Source organism: Barbus barbus (assembly GCF_936440315.1).
Source record: "Barbus barbus genome assembly, chromosome: 16".
In the NCBI taxonomy this organism is placed as follows: domain Eukaryota; kingdom Metazoa; phylum Chordata; class Actinopteri; order Cypriniformes; family Cyprinidae; genus Barbus; species Barbus barbus.
The window spans coordinates 19,130,294-19,155,760 of record NC_136744.1 but is presented as its reverse complement, the minus strand read 5'-3'; the positions used below and the strand labels follow the sequence as shown (position 1 = coordinate 19,155,760).

General features: G+C 36.9%; 1 protein-coding gene across 1 annotated transcript in view; it reads right to left on the bottom strand.

Moving 5' to 3' along the window:
• LOC306882786 (zinc finger MIZ domain-containing protein 1-like) overlaps positions 1 to 24,707 on the bottom strand; it is a 134,277-nt gene extending 109,570 nt beyond the window's left edge. The window contains exon 1 of the mRNA XM_079437672.1: positions 24,564 to 24,707. The gene's annotated coding sequence lies outside the window, so the exon portion shown is untranslated. The remainder of the gene's footprint in view (positions 1 to 24,563) is intronic.
• Between the last annotated feature and the right edge of the window lie 760 nt (positions 24,708 to 25,467).

The window sequence follows — 25,467 nt, the reverse complement described above, 5'->3', positions numbered from 1 at the left end:
ACTGAGTGCGAGTGTGTGTCCTGGTCCTCTCTCTTTTCCATGAACGGTACATGTTAGGGCTGAAAATAAATCTCTCATTATTTCCTTGTTTTGGCAATAAAACAACAATCATATCCAATTAGATTCAACACAGTTTTTCACAAATAAACATTTATATACACCAATAAATAAATATCAGTTTACCAACACACACACACACATATAATATATATATATATATATATATATATATATATATATATATATATATATATATATATATATATATTTTTTTTTTTTTTTTTTTTTTTTTTTACACTTAGAAGTGAATAAAATTAGTCTTGATTGTAAATTTTAATGAATGAATCTGTTGTGATATCCCTTGCGTTTTATCAACAAATGTCTGCATGCAACATCTCTGTGTTGACATTTTTCCATGCGTTTAAAAATGTTAACATAGGCTTGTGTGTGTGTGTGTGTGTGTATGAGAGTGAGAGAGAGAGAGAGAGAGAGAGAGAGAGAGAGAGAGAGAGAGAGAGAGAGAGAGAGAAATTACTATTATTAAAGTTATTATTATTATTATTATTATAGAAATCAAATACTTTATTATTATTAATCAGTCAGTTCTAGTCCTATTACAGGTGAGGGCAGTGTATCCAGGTATTTGGACAGTCTCATTATTTGGGCACACAAGTGCATTAATGCACTTCCTCTTGTCTGTTTTACAGGCTCCACTGAATTACTTCTGCGGTGGTTCGATTTGCGAGGTTGTTTATCAGGCAAAACACAATGTGCTCTGTGTGCAACTGCAGCAGGAGTGTCAATGACGCAGGGCTGCATTACCAATTCAAAAAACAAAAACCTAATAAACTCCTCCGTTGTCAGATGCAACTCCCTGACATACTGAGCAGCATGCAGACTGCAGGCTCTATGATTCAACTGACCTTATGCAATCACGACCCATAGGAAACAGCACAGATTAATAAATCACAGCATAGAGCATAATCGTATTGCATCTGCTGTATGTCACAGGCAAAAACCTCAAACCCAACAGAGGAAGTTTACATACAAAACCATCATCTATCCAAGCAGTCTAGAGAGTAAAAGCTCTGCAGTTACACTGTTGAAACCATGCTAAACACAAAGAGTGTTTGCACACAAATTAAAATTTCATTTTGTCATGTTTTGTATATGCACACTTCCCAGACTTCATTAGCAGGCTACATGAGCTCCTCTCAAAAGGCCAAACATCCCATTTCAAGACTTTCACGGCGTGCCTCTGCCGTTAAAAATGAATTGCCATCTTCTAATCTAAACACTGGCCATTGAGATGCGCATGTTACTAAAGGGGGAGGAAAGGGATTATGTAAATATTAGCTGTTGGCACAAGAGTGCGACTATATTTCAGCAAACTGACAAGCTGAGCTGATGAGGAACAGGCGATAACAAAATCAGCCATGGACGCTAATGTCAACTGATGTAAATTGTCCCTCTCCTCCTCCTACTGCCAAAAGCTACAGTTCAACCCATCAACAGCAACCCATCATAATCTATAAGACTATATTTATCAAACAACGCACATACACAATGTTACAACACAAACACAGAAATGTTTAGTTTTTTATATTTAGTTAATCACAAACGATATAAACCTGGCTTTTTACCTGGCACATATATACATTTTGTATATGTATGTAAATGTCATTTTGTACATCTTGACAGATACTTTTAAAGGGATAGTTCACACAAAAATGAAAATTCTGTCATGAATTACTCTCCCTCACGTCGTTCCAAACCTGAAAGACCTTAGTTCATCTTCGGAAACACAAATTAAGATATTTTTGATGAAATCCGAGTGCTTTTTGACCCTACATAAACAGCAAGGGAACTACCACGTTCACGGTCCAGAAAGGTATTAAGGACATTGTTAAAATAGCCCATGTGACAGTGAATCAACTTTAATTTTATGAAGCTACGAGAATACTTTGTGCACATGGATTTAATAAAAAATACCTTAATTTGTGTTCCGAAGATGAACAAAGGTCTTACGGGTTTGGAAAGACATGAGGCTGAGCAATTAATGACACAATTTAAATTTTTATATGAACTATAAGTTTCTAAAGGTATGTTCCACATATATTGCTAGGGATGGGTACTGAGAACCGGTATTTTTTTGGACCGGTACGTAATTGGGCCAATACCGGACTACCGATAAGCTTCAGGAAAAACTGTACTGTTATCGATACTTGCGTTGTTTTATCTGCGTATACTTCAATGTTAATGACGAATTAGAAGCTGCTGCTTGTCATTTTCCTTCACTGAATGATGTGGCCGACGTTTGCTCGACATGCATGTGCTATCCATGCGCATGTGCGGTGTGTGTTTGCGTGCAATCAGTAGCAGCAAGTGAAACGTTCGAAAGTGTGGGCTCACGTTACAAAATTAAGCGACGTGTCGGATGCAATATGCAGTAGTGTAGTAGTGAACAAAGGAGGCAACACCAATAACATAAAACATTCACTAACAAAACAAAACATCTACCTCAAGCAATACGCTGCATTTACTATAGCCTCTTTCACACAGCTATTCCGGAAAATATACAGATAATGTGAGCCGTGATTTGTCCCGTAATCATTTTGTTTTGGTTCATTCACACTGCCAGTGATTTTCCGGAATCTGTGCGTGCGTTCACACACAACCCGTAAAGACACGTAACATTAGGATGTGATGTGTAATGCAACGCGTACCATTCCACCGGCGAATGATCTCTGCTTCAGCGCGGACAGTGAGGAGCTCTCTGATCTGCTGCTTCATTACAGTTTGCACATATTTTTTCATCTGGAACATTGATCTGCCTTCAAAACACTCGGTAAAAGAGTTGCATGATAACGCGCGTCATCAGCCTTTACTGCATTGGTTCTGGCTTTTGTTCACACAGAGCTCGTTCCGGGACTGAACCCGGCAATGTTACTAGGTACCCCAACCCGGGATCAATTCCTGAATTAATCCCGGGATGTGTTTGCGTTCAGACAGAAGGCACTCCGGCAATTTTCCGGGACCAACGTGCAGTGTGAAAGGGTTTATGCAGTTTATGTCTCCCAACTGCAACTCACGAGACGCATTCACATCAAATGTTGATTCAGTGGTAGAGTTACACTCACGAAACACTGCACTTATTCGCGATCACAAAAGTACATTATTTGCATGTGCTTTAAAGCCTTGTCGGTTAAACATTTCAATTAACCTTATGCAAATCGCATTTCCTAATAACGTGCTAGTTAGCCAGTTTTGTGGCTAAAGTAAACAGTACTGCTCGTCACCCCACGAAAGAGAGGACAGAGCTCATTAGCATTTAAAGCAACATGGACTAGAATGGCTTGCTAAAACAGCTGATTTTGACATGGTAAAAAATGTGTTTTTTACACTACCACTGAGAAATTTTAATCAAAGTATGTTATAGACTTTTCATTAAGACCCTAAACAATCATATCAACTTTAACAATCATATCGACCCCTTTAACAGAAGAAAGAAACTCATTCAGGTTTAAAACAACTTGAGTAAATGATGACACAATTTTCATTTATGGGTGAACCATTCCTTTAATGTTAATAAAATAAAACACAGAGAAAAATAACTCACTGCTCCTGACTGAAGAACTAATACAGTTGCTAAAGTTCAGCAGTAATAAAATAACTAGAAATTTTCAACAACTTATCACATCATATCTTTTTTGCACCAAATAATATCGATAACAGTATTGATAAGTACCGGTATCGATAAGCAGTATCGGTATCACTATCGATATAATGTAAACGATAATAAATAAATAAATAATAATAATAATAATAAAAATAATTCAAGCCACATTTTGGCAAGAACAATGTTCTTACTGGATGAACTAACTATTCGAGTGGGATGTTCAATCATGCAGAGTAATGTTTAATCAGGGCTACAACATGGACGAGGGAGGACGCTTCTACTGCTTACCATTCCGTCTCTTAAAACCAACATGGAGCTCCCTAAGGCATTGGAAATCAACGTCGGTGCCACAATCACTCTGGCTCTGCCTGACAAACACGTTTGGCATTGCACATCCAGAAAGCTTTGACGTTAAATTCAAGCTTGTTAGTATACATCAGCCAGCCACTGCGCTCACTGCGGCTCAATATCCAGGGCGCAAGTCTCACTGCCATTTCACGCTAAAGGTCAAACAGAGGCAGACTTCAGTGTGCTCTTCAACGGAATGTTCTAGACTCTGCCTCAAGGCCACTCAGGACATTATCATGAGAACTCACAGGAAAGGCCATTGTGTTTACAAGAGGCAATTTCCTCCTTCAAATCCTTTTGTGTTTCCCTGTTAATGCAAATGGACCGGACGCTGTGCGTCTCCACGAATGGATGAGAGCACAGTCGACTCCGACTTTTAACACCAGGGATCCATGCAGTGCAACGCGATAGCAGCTCGTGATTTATCTTTGAAAATTTAAAAGCCCTCTTGGTCTTGCAGGAGATCCTGGTAGCTCCTCATGGATATGAGAGCAAACAAATGGAAACATCAGCATGCGCCGCAACAAGCTCCTCAACCTCTGGCGAGGTAAAGGTCAAACCGTCACTGTATCCCCTGAGGAAAATGAAGGCATGTTAAACACAGGCTGATAGTGCCTTACAGTAAATCATGTGTAAGACAGGAGTGCTTAGTCACGTCAGGAGCATGTTTAAAAAAAATGATTACTTGATTCTGATTAGTCAATCATGGCATTTCCTGTCAAATATTTTTCTGTAATGACCACTACACTGTATAATGGACAGGTGCCCCTGGCAGACAGTTTAGTATGAGGCTGTACAAGTCTTGCTTCTCTCTGTGGACACTTTGGCCTCACATAATAAACAAATGTTTCATTTCATTTAAAATTTTTCATATTCCATGTTCATAATCGCAAACCTAACCCTTTTAGGGTGATATACGACCATCAGCTTCACCCTGTCACAATAACAACCGGCGGATCATGCCTTATCCCTATTCAACGCTGAAAATAATTTGGTATAGAGACAATTTTCAATCAGAAATTAGTAAATTTCTAAAACAATTACAAAGAAATTGCAAGCAACAATGAAATAAACATGAAATTGTGAAATAAAAAATAGTAACTGAAATAGTATTTTCTTGTAAAATGCACTACAATAGTCTTATTTTCAACTTTGAAAAATCCTATTTTTCAGTGTATAGCTTTAAGACATCAAATGGATCCTGTGTCAACGTTCCCAACCGACATTTCTTTCTAAGAGCTGCCTAATTATTAATCAACACTTTACTCTTGTAACATGAAACACTAGTAACGAGAAAACTAAGACAAGTGCTATAACTCCCAGCATGGGCAAAATTAACTAATTTAAATGAAGAGAATCACGACAAACCACTAATGTATTTGACAGATATAAATCAAATTGAGAATTCAAACTGGTGACTGATATTTAATGTGCCACCAAAATACATAAAGTGCTTTGAATTATTGATAAGCAGGGAGCAGGACGATTTTAAACAGCTCTGCTCCTGCTATCAATCATTCATGCGCTTCCCAGCGAAAACACTTCACTCCCTCAAGTGTCGGATCTCACTTAAAGGTGGAGGGCCTATGCTCAGATATCTCACTTCAACTGAAGGATTAAAATAAACCAGACAATTAGAATGTATCATCCATAAACAAATTGTATTGCAGTTGATAGAATAGATCCCTAGGTCAAGGATTCTAGCAAATGCTTTGGTGTGGATTAACAAACAACTTCATCTCGTATATCTTTGACAATCAGTCATTTAAAGCTGCACTGGGAAACATTTGCCAGTATGTCTAATTGCAAACTGACTATATAACAATTAGAGAGCCAGGCAAATATTTTCTATTAGGTCATGCCTATGGTGAGCATAATCAAACTTGCACCCACTCGAACAAATGGAATACAGGAATCGGTGCACAAAGTCCTTTGGTGCCAATTGCCCAATTAGTGTCTGCATGCAAGTGCTTTCTGCCCTGGCATCACAACATCAAAGGCTGGCAACCCCTTCGCGATGGAGTCTACCTGCCAACATCAGAGCTGGTTATTGTCTTCAGGAATCCCTGAAACCTCCTACAAACATCTGGGGTTTCCTCTATCAGCAAAAACAAGAAATGCAATGATCTGAAGGAAAGGCATTGCTGATAATGTCATAATTTGTCACGGGGATTTTGAGGACTCTAGTTACAATTTTAGCAACAACTTTGTGTTATTTTAGCTAGAACGGTACTCAGATCACAAAGTACCACCAACAGTCAGAAGCCCTTTAACGCTTGCAGAAATAGGGTAGAGTATTATAATAGTAGCAGCAGTACACAACTGTTCAATTATTTAAAAATTTATTTAAAAAAAACACATTCATTTAGCAAGGATGCATTGACCAAAAGGTGACAGCAAAACACTTTTAGTTACTTTCTTTTGAAATTTCTATCATAGGAATATAAAAAAAAATAAATAAAAAAAAGTATAAAAGAATGTTTTCCACAAAAATATTAAAACTGTTTTAAACTGTTATAATAAGAAATATTTACTAAGCACCAAATAATATTAGAATGATTTCTAAAGGATCATGTGACTGACTGAAAATTCAGCTTTTCCATTACAGGTGTAAATTTCATTTTAATCAAATAGAAACACAGTTATTTTTAAATGGCAATAATACACCACAAAATTACTGGGTTTTTTGTTGTTGTTTTTTTTTACTGTATTTTTGATCAAATGCAGCCTTGGTGAGCATAAGACTTTTCATTCAAAAACATTATTAAATCTTACTGTAAAAACAAAACAAAAAAACAAGCAGAAACTATACAATACACTAAAAGGCTAATTCAGTCAAATGCATAATATTAGGCTTTAAACCATCCCGTGTTTTCTCTTTTAGTGGAAAAAGTTATGTTTTCAGGGTGGAACACATCAATGATTTGGGGAATCCCTTGTGAGGTTGAGGCTTTCCTTAGACGTCAACAGTAATCCTGGGTTTCAAAGCTGTGACTAATCTCCTGTACTTTCCCTGCCAGTACAACCCTTTCCTTCTCTTCATCCATCGATTTCGTCTACAGTCTGCAATGACATTTCAGCTGAATTCGGTTATTGCTTCTGATTTGTCTCTACAACAACCGAATGACCTTTGATTGAGGATAATAGCAAAAAGCACTCTTTTTGTGCAGCGTCAGTGTCGGCTTTGCTGAGATCATATCATACTGTACTGTACACAGAATACAGTAGAGACTTCTAGTGGGGCTGAAAAAAAGACAGCTTTGGCTAACTGAGAAAACACATCAGACAGGAAATATGATAAAATTATTGACAAGTGCACAACACCGCCTGCTATTCATGGCAGAATGACTTCAAACTGCATTGGTCAACAAGTAGGATGTTTTGAACGTGAACCAACCACTTTCACAAACCACATCACAGTCGGTCTTAAAAAGGTAAATATTTAGTGGGCGTTCTGCTATGTATCACTCCAATTGTGGTGACAATTTATAATCTGATTCATTATTAGCAAATAATGTGTTATTATTGAGTAAATGACTGGAAACTAATATTTACCTTAGCAATAAAGTCACAATAATTTATTACACACCCTCTAGACTTAACAGGCCTGGGCATCATGTATATAAACGGGGCTTTAAGAAGCCAAAACGGCGGTAATAGAGCACAGCTAATTATCCTCGGAGATGTTTTTGACAGCAATTCCTGTGCCAGTAGTCTGTCTTGGCTCTCATCCAGTCAATCTTATTTATTTGATTTCAGTCACAGCCGACATCTATAGAGTACAAGGAGCACAACCACAAGTCACTCAGTAACACCACACAAAAACACAAGTAATCGTTCAAAGTTTCATACATTTGACCGTGTTTGTCATTAGCAATCACTAATTTAACAAATTGTTCATGAAAGCAGAATTTTATAAACAGGCAAAACGAGCGTGCTTGAATTGTTGTGATCCTATGCAAACAAATATTGCCATATACAAGTCACAACATGCCACAATTTGACCATGATTAATGACCAGAAATACTTGAATGCAAATCTTGATTTGTAAAATAAATGCAACATAATTTAAAATGCAAAAATCAAGTAAACATGAGCCACATGGCCATAATTCATAACTCAAAGCCCAGAATAATGTCCTATACATTTTTCTTTTTGTCTTGGTTGTGTTATTGTGATGTTTTTTTTATAAAATTTGTATGTTTGTGAGGTCTGAAGCTGCATAAATTGCCCTGTAAAGGGACAAATAAAGATATTACTACTACACAACTTCATTGGGTAAACACAATAAATGATGAACCTTTGAATGCTTCAGTAAATCAAGTCGACAAATTGTATATTTTGTTTAAAAGAGTCATATGAAGTTGCTAAAAAGAACATTATTTTGTGTATTTGGTGTAACAATGTGTTTATGCGGTTTAAGGCTAAAAAAATGCATTATTTTCCACATACTGTACATTATTGTTGCTCCTCTATGCCCTGCCTTTCTGAAACGCATCGATTTTTACAAAGCTCATCGTTCTGAGAAGTGAGGCGTGCTCTGATTGGCCAGCTATCCAGTGCGTTGTGATTAGCCGAATACCTAAAGCGTGAGACGGAAATTTTACGCCACTCAACGTATTGTGATGCCATGTCCCGGTGAGACAACACAAAAACAATAAAACCCATTATAAACGAGGCATTTGTGGCATCCAGTAGGGACATACAGTAATTACTGATTATAATGACTTATACTGTCTTTTTACATTACCATGTCTGCATTTGTGATAGGAGAAAGGACAAACAAGCACTACTCTACACTGCTTAAAAGTCACGTTTGAATAGTCAGTAGCAGAAACGTACTTACAGGCTGTGAGTCAGAAGCATCAAACTGTCCTTGCAAAGTTGGAATTGCCCCACTTTATAGAAACAGCCTTTGTGCACAGCTAACATTGTAGGTTACTCTCCCAGGTTCAGGAAATAGTCCTCCGTAAAATGCGCTGCACAGTGCACACACTCTAATATTTGGGTTGAACTTTTCTGGAACAGTGTTGTAAATACAACTTAACCACTGATTTCTAGTTGTGTCCTCTTTTGGAAGCCCAAACAAAATACTTCCGCTTTCACAACGAAACAGTGTCTCCAGGACATGGCGCCAGCGGCAGCAACAATACTACAGCTAGAATAATAGTTCCGGGTGGTGATTTCCAAATCTTCCCACACCGTGACGTAGACATGTGGGGGCGTGTTTAAATGAGCCGTTTTAGGGGGCGTGGCAGAATCTTAACTTTTATAAAGAATATGTCTTTGGTTTTGAGACTTTAGTCTTTGCAACTTCAGGGATCTTATCTATGCATAAACAGCTTGTAACACTCCAAAGAGAAAGGAAAACTTGAAATTGCATAATTTGACCCCTTTAAATGTATATCATTTACATTTATTATTGCACTAGCAAATTAGCAACAAGAGTGTAAGAGATCTACTGTGTGTTAACCGCTACATAATACAACAGACATGGTTTCCTGCGTTTGAAGTCTTTAGTAATGAGCTTATGCAAACATGCAATATTGATCTTTCTGCTCCTCTATTCTGAATGCCTTCTATAATAATTTCATAATCCATTGGGACGTGGGAATCTTGCCAAACATGTGTCACGACTTAATTAGCTATCAGAGACGGAAAAGACTGCACCTGTGACTGACAGGCCCGAATGCAATCTATCTGCACTGTCTTTCACTGAACAATACTTTGTGGGGAAACTGAATAAACAAAATGTCAGATTCACTTCTGAGATAATTCACAGAAGCCTTAGCGAATGATCAAATCCACACTCCTCTGAGAGCTGCATCTTTCCAGGAGGCAGTTTTAGGGCGTCTATTACTGTAATGGGATATAATTATTAATCTTCTCCTCAATTGTCACAACCAATTTGTAGAACTGATAAACCATTGAAACAACCACAATCCAGATTGATTCTACGGCTATTGTAAAACATTGAAGTCTAGTTCACAACAATACTATCCAAGTGTTTAACTAAAAGTCCAAAACTGGAGATGCAATTGTTTTGCCAAGGACACATTCATCACCATGCACACAAAGTCTTCCACACTTGTGACAGCCTACTGACTTCCTCCAACATCAATATTTTCCAGAAGAGTTTTCAGCTTGAGTTGTTACTCTGTCAGAAAGGCAACTGTGAGAAATTCCAGCAGTTTCTCCTCCCTCGTACTACAAAAGTGGAGCTGCCCATCAGAGCACAGGCTTCCTGGAACCTCGAGCCCTCCCGGAGTACAAACATATTAAAGTACATACAACCAACTTTCTCTGGTAAAGTCAATTTAGGATGAAAATTGTGTTCACCCTTTTAAGACAGTTAAGAGCAAGTAGTGATGTACATATATAAAAAAGTCAATATTATTTTTGTTTTACGGCTGATAACCAGCTGAAATTAAAATTCTATACCATTTCATAAAAGAATGCATATATGTATCCAATATAAATAAATAAAAAAAATCCAATACCATATCTTAAACTAATAAATAATTAAAATGGCAAATAATTATCCCCATTATCGCCTGATATAGTACAAATAGACTATGTCTTACACAGAGATCACGTTAACCGGAAAAATCTGAAGCCTGTCCATCACTTTGACAGATTACACTGAGGGTGATCTATTGTAATTTATAACTGTAATTCCCACCCCTGTCCAATTGGTGACAGATACACTCCAGTGTGGCAGCAGAGTGTGCAATCGTCTCCACATGCCTTTGATTACGCCCACTAGTAAAGTGAAAGAGATGTTCAGTTAGCATGCGCTGCTGCGTCGCTTGATCTAAGGTGTCTACAGTGATCTATCAAAACACATTAAAGAGCGCCAAAACGGTAATTATTGCTTGAATTTCCTAATAAAATGGACAGAATTTGAAATCTGAGATTGTTTCATATCAAAAGTAACAATGCACAAAGCTTAGCCCATTGCAATTTACTGCATGGGAGGCGCACTGTATGTAATGTTCATTCATCAACTGAAAACAGCATTGATTGGGATTTAAAAATCAATATTGGTTCATAAAAAAGAGAATCGTTTTTTTTTGTTTTACCCAGCCCGCTGTCACTGAGGTTGAACATGAAAAGTGACGCACAGTCTCTGTTCATCTGTTCTCTTCATAAGTAAATAAATACTAGGGCTGTCGCAATTCGTCACGACTAGTCGATTATTAAAAATTGTCGACTTCATTTTGCTCGCGTCGACTAACCGGCAAAATGCCGGAAGTGGAGCATTTCACGGACGAGAATCCATAAAACACATTATTAGACTATTTTCCAAGGCTGCATGATATATTAAACCCATTTAAAAATCATAATTAAGCATAATTGTGAATTCACAAACGCTATGATTTAATTAAATAATTATATGCGATGCAGTTCTAACACAGTATATGCTCTTTAATTATTTACATGCATGTAGGTTAAGCACGTGCGTCTCACAGTGGCTCCACAGAAACGGTTATCATTTACATGTGGAGCATCTCAAACTCCATCTCTGCATGCTGTTGTGAGTTTGGATTTATTATAACCTTCATCTGGGAACGCAGCGCGCGGCATTTCATCAGATTTGTGAGGTAAATCATTTAAAAATCTACACAAACACAGGAGAATACATCAAGATTTCAAAATAAAAGCTCAAACCCTCACTCTGAGTTTACACGGTTTGATGTCCACATATTCATTTAATTACAGTGGCTATAGCATTTTTGTCCTAAAGAAATGGCCAAATATTAAAGATTAAGTGTATGTTTGAATTAAATGGTGCTTGGTCAATATTAAACAGTAATGTGTAAAAACAATCGTCAGGCCGTCGGCGCCCTCTGCAGGCCTTTGTTGTAACGCGTAATCTACATTAGCTCTATTGTTTATAATACATCATGTATTTTAAAAGTTTTGTTCAATAAAACCATATGATTTCTTGCTTTTGATACTATATTTGAACTAATTATTATTGCATCATTGCTATATGTACTTTAAGTCATTTTAAAAGCTATTGTTCACTTAAATCCATTTTTATTACCACAAAAAAAAGAAAACTATAATTATAGGGCCTTATGAAATCCATTTTATTTCCAAATTCAGTTTTGTTAAATTTTATTAATCAAAAAGCCTGTCTAATTAATTGAGTTTTACAGTTTTATCTTTACCAAATTCTGTTTTCCATTATTTTCTGGATTCCATTTTAATCGTTCCATTAAATTTTAATAATAAAACGCATCTCCAATTAATTGATTTTATATTTTAAAAAAAGTATTTTTTCAGAAATACTGCACATTTACATTTTTCACCTAAATAAATTCTAGTAAATAATATTTCTGGTAAATACTCCTTTAAAAGTGTTTTTTGATGATAATTTTATTTATTAGACTAGAACGTGTGGATATGTTGTCATTCTCACACTATAATACTGAACTTTGATTTCAGTGATTTGGACTATGAGATGGACTCTTGCTTCTTGCACTCTATGTTGCACTTCACTTTTGCTTTAAAAAAGGATTTCATAGAAATTTAGATTTCATTTGGTTAAATAAAATATTTTTAAGTAAATTTGTTGATTGGAAAATTAGTCGTTTAGATTAATCTAAAAATTAGTCGTTAGATTAATCGAAATAAAAATAGTCGTTAGTGGCAGCCCTAATAAATACATAAGCCTATATGCTCGTCTTGTAGTTTCATTATTAAAAATGAAAATGCAAACAGAAATAAAAGCAATTAAATGTGCTATTATAATTAAAATATGAACATTAAAATTATGGAATTTTTACGACCCTGTCCATCAAAATGACGGACAATGTTAAAGTCTAACGCAACCTCTGGTCTTACAGTTCTAATCAAAATTAGCAATAACCTGCAACATTTCTGAAACAACTTTCCTTTTAGGCACTAGTTCATGAATGCGTCTTACTTTTCAATCCCTTTTGTAAAGACATCTTTTCACAAGCCACTCAACTGCCATTAATACAGTCCTGCCCTGCTTTTTTTTTTTACATTGAATATCCTGTTTCACTCTGAAATACATCACATTATAGAAAAAAAAAATAGGTTGCAAACAGAATTAACAGGCAGGACGCTCTTTTGACGTCAATAGCTGCACCCAAAAGTTGACATTACCTGTTGGAGGCTTTCAGTGTATCAAAATACAACCGACACTTAAGGGCATTCATTCATTCAAATCTAAACCCGCGTTCATAACACCCCTATCTCTAACAACAAGAAAAATATAATTTCAGCTGACAAATCCATCTTTATGGAAACGATAACAGACATGTTTTTCAAGAACATGACTTTCTTTTCTGCCTCTGTGAACAAGTAACAGAATAAAAAAGATCTGTATCCCGTCTAGCGTGTTACTGACAGTACATCAGCTCAGAGTGACAAATGCCTGCCGCCACGCATGATGCCAGCCACGAGTGGCAGAGGGGAGTGCAGAGGAGCACGGAGATGTTTATCAGACAACAAGCCAAGCTGATCTTCAGGACATGATGTACTTTGTCATGTTTCCGTCAGCCGAAACCAGTTCTGCTAGTAAGTGACACTTTGAGTTTGACAATCCTCATCTAGTGATTTTCATCCTGTTTGTCCCAAATTTCAAACAGTTTGCAAGTTATAAAATATTCTTCCATGTTGTTATAGAATCTGGAACATCTCTTACAAATCTGCCATTTTAAAATTTGTATTTTAATCACCTCCTTTGAGACAATTATTTTGTAACGATATTTTTTTTTTAAATAGGCATTATCTATATAAAAAGATGCACTAATCTGCATAAATCTCCAGAATGGAAACATGAACACTGAATGAAGCCAGATTCAAAATTCCTTAAAGTTAAATGTTTTTTTGTTTTTTTTTTACTTTTTTCGTCTTTTTATCACTCCATACATCAGAAAATACTGTCAACAGCCAGAAGAATACATATATATTTCTCCATTTTTAGGAATGCTATATCAATATTATATAAATCAGGTGAACAGTATATGTAACATTCAGTAAAAAGCTGATTTCTGGCTCATTATAAAAACTAAAAAAAACTCACTTTGAGAAAATGGCCTTTAAAAGATATCGTAATTGAAATCTACAAATGCATATAGATGAGGTCTAATAAAACAATTAAATGTGCATTTTGGATGTTTTGTTTCCACTAATCTGAAAGAAGACATGTTATAGAAACAAAATGGCACAAACACTCAAAATTGATCAGTGACAAAAAAGCCAACTTTTCATTTTTAACAAATTGATTCAAACAAAAGCCTGCATGGTATCTTTACCAAAGATGAGCGTGAGGCAAACAAACAAACAAAAAACATCTTACATTTGCTCAGGAGAACAACTCCCCCTCCCTTAATTCAATAAAAAGGCTTTTAGCCATCATAATGATTTACAAAGTGACGAGTCAAACAGATTTACAGCGACAGCCTGAAAGGAACCCAACACAAATACAATTACTATTCACGTGACTGCCACCGCCAACCCCCTCCGCTCACGGGAAGCCAAGAACGGGAAACATGCTAGTACAGACACAGGCCCCCAGCGCTCTCAATTGACCCCAAAAGAAGCCACCACCAAACGGGGTGGAGAAAAAGGCTGCTTGTGGAAGTCACTTAAAGTGACAGACACTTGGAATGGCGGTTTGCTACAAGCCAGCCGCGATCATTATTCAATATCGGATGAGCTGACGAACCATAGCCAGAGGGCAGTGACGTGTGGTAATTCTTTAGACACCAGCTGCAGCTAACAACGCAGGGTACACCACCTCATTATTGGGGTCAATTCTAGACAAAACACTGTTGTTCTTCTGTTTAAATAAACCATTTTTACTTTAATATAGAGACAAAAAGCACAATTGACCTTGATGGCATGACACAAAAATTGTACTTGGGACTACACTGCTCTTTATGAAAACACACTGAAATCTAAGAGCACATTTTTGGCCATTTAATTCCAGCAGACTCTCAGCGCACATGGAGAACAAATTTTTAATATTCATTCAAATATTATTATAGAAAGACCATTTCTGAACACAGCAATGTGCTAAACAAAATTTAATTACATACTATAAAAAGAAAGTGGACAGTTGACAAACAATATTAATAATTTTAATAATTTTGCAGTTATGTGTTGACAAATTCATTTATCACAAATATGCAAAATATAGGAGCATGCTTGTACAATACAATCAATTTTGATAAAGTAATAACCAAGTAATAACTAAGTAATAACTAAGTAGTAACTAAGTAATAACTAAGTAATAACTAAGTAATAACTGCGGTCAGTGTCGAATGTCAATTACCCAAATATAATGTACACCTAGTCATAAATCTTTTTAATGCACGCTACTGGTGAAAAGTTTGGAATAATTAGGATTATTTAATGTTTTTGAACGGCTGCATTTATTTGACCAAAAACACAGTAAAAACAGTAATATTGAAAAGGGGGGAAGGGGAAGTGGTGTGTGGCCAAGTATGGTGACCCATACTCGGAATTTGTGCTCTGCATTTAACCCATCCAAGTGTACACACAGTAGTGAACATACACCCGGAGCAGTGGGCAGCCAATGCTGCGGCACCCGGCTGCCCTTATGTTGTGAGATAATATTACAATTTAAAAGAACTGTTTGACATTTTAATATATTTTAAAATTGTATTTATTCTGATGAATTGCAAAGCTAAATTTTCAATAGCCTTAACTCCAGTCTTCAGCGTCACATGATCCTTTAGACATCAATCTAATATTCTGATTTATCTCAACAGTAACCTATTTCATTTTTTTTCTATATAGAATGATAAGTGCAAAATGGGCCAACATGTTAAATAAATAAGCATGTACATTGCGGCTCTTTGTTAGTACAAGTTGCCATCTAATTAATGATACTGCGGCACATAAGCAGTGGCCCCTGTGCACATGTTCAACTGCCTTTACACTTCCCACCTGCCCACTAACAAACAAGCTTTTTCGCCTTCTGCTGTTGTCGATGGCTGTAGCGTGACGCAGGTTTGAGGTTTGCGCTCACTTCCATGAAAACAGACCTACATAAATGTTTGTGTGGGTGTTGGCAACTATCTGGGTGGGAATTCTCTTGCAGAGGAACCCTCAGGGCACTCCAGATTGAGTTTCCTCTGTTCCTGTGTCCCAGAGTCAAAAGAATTCCAGAGAAAATTAGACAGACAGCCATGTCCACGAAGCCAGATTTTGAGAGCTAGAACAGGGTAAGGCACAGCAAGGCAACCTCAATTATGCTCAGTGATATCGATTAGACGCTCGAGATATCCTGAAAAAGGTGCTTTGCTTTCCTATATCGGTGACAGGGGGGAAAAAAAGATCTGCATGTTATTCCCGGCCTGCTGTTTCTCGTCTGAGGGGCCGCCGTGAAAATCTGAGCTGGCATGTGCCATCCGTCCCTGGTGACTACTTACTGCAGATGCGGAGTCAGGAGCTCTCATAGCCATCCTCGGAGGACATGCACCCAATGTGCAACGCACCACCAGCACAATCTAGCTAATAAAACAACAATTCACTCTGATGCTCAACATCTCACCCAGTGCCACAGCATCATACAAAACTATGGAGCAATGTAACGGACGCCGTGCCGTCTTTAAGGCATGCCAGATTAATATGCCAGCAGTGGGTTAATGTGCAATTAAAACATTTCATGTGAACACTGTTTGCTTATGCATCAGCAACAAGCTCACTACAGAAAGATCAGATTAACGATCTCAGCAGCCACTAATGAAACATTGAACATGTTTATGAAAACTACTCATTTAGCCGTTTCAAAAACTAGCAAGCTACTTTGCTGCCTACACAGGAAGCTGCCTTTTAAGGGAACATTCTATCCATCACGGAACTTTATAAGTGACCGATTTGCAGTGATGTTATTGATAATTAAAAATTGGTTTGAGTATTTGAACAATCCGAAATAAACAATATATTAAATATTAGATGAAAAACCTAAATTGAAAACTATAGTTAAATTGGCAACTAACTGCAATGTTAAAGTATTAAAATGACTACTTCAGAAATAAAAATAAAAATTATATTTAAATATAAATAAATAAACATAAAATTACTAAAACTTATTTTAATTACATTTAAAATAAAAAACCTAGAAAACAAAAGTAATTCTAAATATTAATAAACACTATAAGTAATACTAAAATAACAGCATTATTGAAACATAGGCGACTAGAATCACAATCAATTTCAATACAGTTCGGAGTTAGCGTGTTGCTAAGCTAATACTACCCAAAACTGGTACAAAAAGCAAAATTGTCATGTTCTCACCCTCATGTTGTTCCAAACCTGTATTACTTTCTTCTGCAGAACACAAAAGAAGATATTTGAAGAATGTTTTAGCTGCTTTTATCCATATAAAACAGCATTAACTTTCATTGTATGGACAATGTAATTTGCGTTCCATTTGGAATGACCTGAGGATGCGTAAATGACGGCAATTTTAATTTTTTATGTGCACTACCCCATCAAGGTTAGATTTGCTCTCCAAAGTCAGCTCACTAGATTCTGGAATGGAACATAACAGAGCTTTTGTCCATTAGATGGCAAAACATATTTGTTTCTTTCTAGCTTTTGTTTTTAAAGAAACCATATTTTACGACACACTGAAATGGGACTGCTTTTAAATCATAACACCCAAAAGGCTCACGCTGTTTGTCAACAGTTAATTAAAAAGCACTGAGAGACAATGACAAATACTGTTTGAAGATGATCCCTGGCAAGCCCCACACAGTGTATCATTGCTGTCTCTGGAATACACGATTAGTTTAATCTCATTACAGCAATGATAAATGATCAGTGCAACAATGGCTTCTGTTTTCTCAGAAGATGCGCGCAAGAATGAGGTATGAAATATCAAGGTTTAGTTTGCGATATCACTTAGTCTTATCGCTCCTCTTTTAGCTGACAACTTTATTGTGGTTGTATTCAGACAACATAAAACTTAGTTTCAATTTGTTACGGCATAAATAAACCTATGACTACTTCACGTGAAAAAACACCTAATTGCTTTGGATTTCTAAGAAACTAGTCACGGTTAAATCAACTCTACTTTTCCCTCCCATGACAAGGCTCAGTGAAAACCAGCACAGCAGACCTGCCATTTTACAATATTTGCACTCTGGGGTTTCTAATATGGCTCTTTATCTGAACAGCCCAGGTAGAGAAATTAAAAGGCATGAGCTCATAAGAGTGTGAAGCAGTCTGGTTCAGAACCGCAGGGGTGAATGAGAAGGAAGGGCGCATAGTGGCCACCAAGAGTGTGGCTTATGAAACAGTCATTAAGAGCCAGGGCACACAGCACTTACCTGGGAAGTGGTGCTTGCCATTGCATGCCAATTTGAGCTTGGACATACATGCGCAGACAAACTTACAAAACAAAAACTTACACAGATCTGGATTTATCATGCTCTATCTGGCGCCGAGTCTGCAATAGCACTCCATGAACGTCTCTCTGTTGCCTACAGCTGTCACCTCATGAGCTCTGCACAGAGGCTGTGATGCATGAAGTGTATTTGTGGAGCAAGAGGTGTGTTCTCAGATGGAATACATTTTCATTGTGAGATCTGCCTTGAACGGTTAATAAGTGCTAAAGAAAGCTCTGGGCCGTGCAGTTCTGTGATTTTGACACCGCAGAATCCAGATAATAACGGGGTTCAAACAAAAACATGGAAAAGCATAATAAAATGCAAATGATAGGACAAAAAATATATAGAAAATTGTCTAATGTAAAGAAAATGAGCTGTTTTAAACGCATACTATGCAAGATTATTACACTATACCAGTGTTTCCCGCACAATTATTTAACAGTAGCGCTCTGCTGCTGCTGAATCTACACTGTCAAAAAAAGTCATTTTTATCAGAGTTATGAACTTGCAATCTGAATATAATGACTGAAAGGGTTGGGTATCACAAAATAAAACAAACATGATGTGTCTTTTGAGTAGGGCCAATTATTTCCTATCACATACAGTACAACCATCATAATCTGATTCTCACATCGATCAAAAAACTCTGTTTGAATCAGACTCATGAATCAGTCAATGAATCTGTGAAGGTGGTTACTGTTTTAAAGTAGTAAGATAAGAAGTCTCTTACTAAACCAAAAGCCATCTAAAATTTCAGTGAGTGTTGCGTACTTAACCTTGTACAGAACAAATTATGAAATTTGACTGAATCAGTATAATTACTGACTGGCTGATCATAAAACATTTGTGTGTCTACTTATTGGCATGGACTTTTGATTGCATACCACCAGATAAAATAAAAAAAAGAAATTGTCACTTTAAGATATTTAGCCTATAACAAATCAGAGGTCAAAAACTGAATCTCAAGACTTCATCCTTTTGTTAATTATAAACAGTGTGTCAAGATTAAAAATAAAGACTTTAAAAATAATTACTTTACTTATGCTGTAAATATAAAAAAAACATAGAAATGCGTCACTGATGCTCCACCACATGTTAATAGGTAAAAGTGACATTCAAACATGGTAAATAAATGAAACATTGAAATATGCTTAAAAACAGTACTTCATGTGCTACTGGAGGATAGAGAATCGGAATAGACCCTGCCTAAGTGCCTATAGAAACTATCTAGTCTCTTACTGAAAACTAAATTGACAGATTATAGTAACAACCCTGAAAAATCATTAAATGAATGATTCGAACATAAACTACATCCTCATAAAAATTTTTTAAAAAATCAATCCAAGCATTTAAAAAAGAGAGAAAATAATATGAGAACAATGAAATGCATTTTTACTGTTTAATATAAAATTCACCTTTTTCCTGCGACACTAGGGGATTTGGCGGATCTAGTATGAATTTCATTCGCCACCGTCCATTTGTCATGTTCTCCTGACAACTCGTAGTTGCCTTTCATTCAGCTTTCATTTAGTCTCACCTTGTGCAAATGTCTAAGCCAAGGTTATGTGTGCGTGTCATTTGGCGCACGCAAACACAAATCCTCCTTCCCATAAAAGGCAAATTTGGATGAGAAATAATATTTATCTTTCCTAAGAAAACCTAATTAATTTACTTTGTCAGAAAACATGTATGAATCCCTCGGGCCATGTTGAACGTAATTGCAAGTCCCTCTCAGAAACACAGTGATCACTCGCCGGGACGGAGGGAAATCTCCTGCTTGCAGACAGAGACAGACAGCTCAGACACGGTGACAAGGTCCAAGGTTTCCACATGATGGAATACATGGCAGTATTTCAATACATAAAATGAATGCAGATGCATTGGCGTTCTTCTGCAAAGCCTGAATAAATGCATACAGATAAACAGCTGAAAAAAGCACAAATGCAGTACGTGTAAAAAAAATATCTATTAAATAGCTTTCGTACAACAAGTTACTTCAGTCTAATATTGTCAATGACTTGAAACCGAGCCCTGACTTTGAGTCTACAGAATCAGTGTACTTAACAACACACATATTTGTTTCTCAAAGAGAGATGGATCTCTTTAAGAGAGTAGCAGGACTTAACAGTTTAGCATGGAGAACATGGCTCACTGAATGTATACTAATTTGCCTCAGTCAAAAGAAAACAGGTTGAGGACAATATGTTTGTTTTACTTAAGCTGGATTTGTACGCCACACAGCGGCAGCCAGACTTCAAAGAGCAGTGAGCTTTTATTGGCACAGAAAAATGGAGGTAATTGCTTGTGATCGTGCAAAATTGTCAGTATGGTGGGGACATTTTGTGCTATAGTGCCAAATATCAAGCCCTCACATTGGAAAAAAGAGTAGCTGGGTGTCATTTTTGATTCAAAGTACTTGCTCTCGCCGACAGAAATGGGATACAGCCATTGTGACATCTTCTGCGTTCATTTTTCAAAGAGTGTCAAATCAAACATGCATGAGCCTGTGACAGTGTGGGCCTGAAAGTCCCTATCTGAGGGGTAAAGCACTTAGAATGGCACCAGCTAGCTAATGCTTCGCACATCGCATCTCAGTGCATCCTTGGTCACATTGTCAGCTCAAGAGTCAGAGGCAGCCTTCAACAAGCTTTCAACTTATGCAGCCTGGAAGCAGATTTGGTCCCACGCCACGCTCTTTGCAGATGCATGTAATTAAAATCAAAAGTCCCTCTCCCTCTGCTTCGCCGAGGTCACGAACCGCAAGATGAAACGGAGCAACGTACCAGTAAGTCTGCAAGGAAATCACAAGTCATGCACTCTTATTGTCTGAATAATCTCTGGTTCGGAGGCTATACTTCATGTTAGCGCATTAACCCCGATCACCACAGAAACGAAAGTGCACGCACAAGTCAAGCAGGTGGTTATGCAGACGTAATGTGAACCGTTAAAAAAGGCCATCAGTGTATTAAGCGTAATAAATGATCCACAGTGCAGCATGTGGACTCAAACAAAGCCTGACTCGGGTTCAAGAGTGGGCGTGTGCAGGTGGTGGTTAGACGACTGTTCGCTTTCTGATGAATGAACATGGGCCAACTATTTCACAATTTCACCACAATAGTGTGCTAACAGTTAAACGTAAACCTGTCAAAACACTGATTAGTATTTTTTTAGCTGGTAAAAAACATATTGTGCCTTATTCTGGCTGTAAGCAAAATAGGAGATACCAAAGTCATTTTAACCTAATTTTGCACTTAAGCTGACAATAATAAACAATGACTCTAATGAGATGTCATTTTTCAAGTTTCTAAACCTAAATAAACTTTTGTTTTGTGATAAATTTGAAGTAGTTGACTACAAATTGGTGAAACAAATATATTATAGTACACCGAAACATGGAAAGTTCTTTTTTTTTTTTGCACCACTACACATCTGATTATTCAATGCTGGTGCAATTTTTTTTTTAAGTTCACAATACGTTGTGCATCACAACTCATAAAGAGAACCTTTTATGTATGGTATTGTGACCCAAGTATCATGATAATATTCTATTGCGGGATCACTCACGATTCCCACCCTTAAATTGCCCAGTGAATTAGGCGAGCTTTTGTCACACATGCCAAGAATTTGAATATGAAAAGTGATCATCTAGACTACGCTCCTAAACTGGAAAACCTTGAACACATTTGTTAAGCTAGACACAATAAAGACACAAATGTGCATAAATAGGCAGCGATGTGAGCAATAATGACTAATAAACCGGTTACTGAATAATTTGCTTGTAAAATCTGATACATTTTGACAATGTTAATTCAATCAAATGACATAACTGATGTTTCTCTCTATTTTGGCATGTTAAATGCAACTTTTCAACGATCTTATGGAAGTTTAATCCCACATTAAGCTCAATTAAGTCCTGCGCAATACCTCTTTAGTCCCGTTGACAGAATGACTTGAGCTCTGTCTGTGCCTTTACATGACTACGGCTAAAGCCTCTGCCCTTGGTAATGATGATCCTCAACCTGGGGCCCCCGTCTAAAGGAGGGAGGAAGATAAACTCCTCTCCTCTCCTCTTCTAGACACATTCTCCATTCCTGATTCATACAAGTTAAGCCACTCATAGAAGGGAACATCACACTGGTGGGTAAATCTTTAGTGTTTTAAAATACACCCCCAGCAGACTCACCAAATGAGACTCCACTCCAGTCTTATGCGTGGGTTCATTTTTAAACATTTGCTAACAATAATTGGCCTTAACAACATACCTCCTCCTATAATGTTAACATGGATCAACACCACAATTCAAAACGAGTGAGCTGAGAGCTCAGTACTTTCACCTTTGTTCCAGGAGCAATCCACCCTGAAGTAAGGGGGAAGTTTTTAACATTATCAGTACTCACACAGCCATGTAAACATTGACTGTGATTGTACAATACTAGAGAGGTGACCAAGCAATTGTCATCAAATAACAGCTCTAACTGAAGAATCATGCTGAAAACAAGTTTCTGTTTTCAACAAGTATGTTCACCAAAGAGAAACTCTAGTGTTAGAACTTAGTTTTGAGAAAACAAAACTTATGTTTATGAAAACAATGACAATTTACTGTAAGCTTAAATTGTTGCTAGCAAGAACTTTGGCTACCTTTATAGGCTTTTTGTAGTTTACAGGCTTCTTATTGGCAAGAGTGTCGCCTACAATAATTCAATATCAATAATTTCAAAAAAGCAATAAGATGACAACGTATAAAGTATAGGCCAAGCTTCATTCAACATCATGTATCTTATTAACCAAAGCTGAAGGTTGTAGAATTACTAACTATAAGAATCTCATGAATAAACTGTTCACTTACTAAGTAAAAATATATAACTAATACACCAATTAACAAAAAAAAAAAACTTGGTGGACACTTGGCATGTGTGAACTGTACTGTGTTGGGTAGTTTACTTCTTAATGTACTTACAAATTTTATGACTAAATCATAATCTGTTCACTTCTGGATTTTGATAAAAAATACAAACAAAAGCAACAAGAAATTTACTTCTTTAACATCAGCTTATTTCTATATTATGTGTCTTGCTGAACATTGAATCGTAAATTAAATTTCCTTAGATTAAACTGCAAAATAAACTAGTAAGTATGTAAACACTGATATTTTGAAAGCAATAACTGCATTACACAACATGTATTTGCATATTGAATGTATTTGTGCAGGTATGGTGCATGTTTTACAGCTACAGGGGCACAATCAGGAAATTAAATATTTATGAAACATAATTTTTTTGCAGTTTCCTGGTATTTAACGTAACCCACATGTAATCATACAATCCACAAGTCAACTGTCATCTAATTAAGTAGCCTATATGTAAAACTGCGATGGTTTCTAATTACAAACACTTGGTTTTAATAATCTTATTACGAAATCCAGATCACATATAGTCAGTTGGTACCCAACACTGCGTGGGTCCTCAAAGTCTGCTCCAATGTTCCATTCAAGCATTCACGGATTCCAAGATTCGAACGAGATGTTACAATGTATCGGCGGTTACAACGTATCATCGCGCTTCCGAACGCGGTTGTCCTGTTACTAAAGCACAGCATGAAACATCACATTTCAGCACATGGTTGAAAGCCTTGTTTCCTACCACTTATCAAGCAGCCACAATATCATTTTCACCTAATCAAAAAGACCCGGCGAATTTAAATCGCATTCGTGCAACCAAGCCATCCAAATGTGCCCATCTAAGCGTGCCAACCAACCGTCCACCGCATGACAGTGCCCTCTACATCTGAACAATGCAACACACCAAAACGATACGCTGAACATGGTATGTAAACGGTGGGCTTCTCCGTTTCAGCCAAATTCCGCGTTCCTCTGAACGCCACTGTCCAGGAAAAATTGCTCAATAGTGTTTTTGCTTCGAAAACACAAAGCCGTATCGCCAACGTTTCAGTTAGTGCAATTGTTTCCTGCGCAGAAATACATGTGTACACATCTTAGCGATACTTTAAGTGACTCTATTGTTAGCTGAGGTTGGAGCTAGCGCGGAGGCTACGGATTCATTTGAATGCAATGCATAAAAAGCTTCCCAGCGAGCGAGGTGAGAAAATTATAGGAAAACACAAACACAACTTACTTTCAGGTCCAATCACAGCACGGCGCCGAAAATCTCCTGGATTTGAAGTTGCGATCTGTTTTCTCCCCTCACACTTCACAAACACTGAGAGAAAAGCGCACGGCGTTTCGTTAGTGTGACTGTCTGAATCAACTAACGTAGTGCACGGCAAGTTGAAGTGTCAAATTACACGGGCTATTCTATTACCACAGAGCCATGCTTGCTGGTTGCTGACAAAATGTGTCCCAGAGTCGCGTAAAGCGCTCGCGCCTTTGGAAGACACCAGGCGGCGCGCGCAGATGAACGGACTGGATTTACACGCGAGCGCCAGTTGTTTGCTGTCCGAATACTACAACATGTCGTTTGGCTTTATTTCATTGGAATCAAACTACGGAGACCACAATGCCTTTCTTTCCAGGCAAGTTACTGATGAATACCTAGTAGTCTGACTAAATATATAACATGCATTAAAACAACACCATATGTAAAGTGCAATAATTTATAATGTACTATTTGCACTTACTAATCTATTAGGATTTTAAGTAAAGAAGAACTGCAACAAAATGTGACTATTCTTATCAAGCTCTAATTATGAGTAAACATCATATACACAATTATATACATAAATAAAGACCCATTTTGTGTGAAAATTGTGAAAATTAAGCAATAAGTTTATATTTATGCATTTAGCAGACACTTTAATATCGAGTTTTATATTTGATCTTCTCATACTCTCATACTTGTTTCCTTTCTGCATTTCTAAAACAAAACAAAATGTGTATTTTTGAAAATAATAAGCATATAATGTTATAGTACGCATATAGGCTAATAATGATAATGATAATAATAATAACAACAGCAGTAGTAGTAGTAATAATAATAATAATGCGTTGTAAAAATCCATATTTTTGTAGACTATTTCACT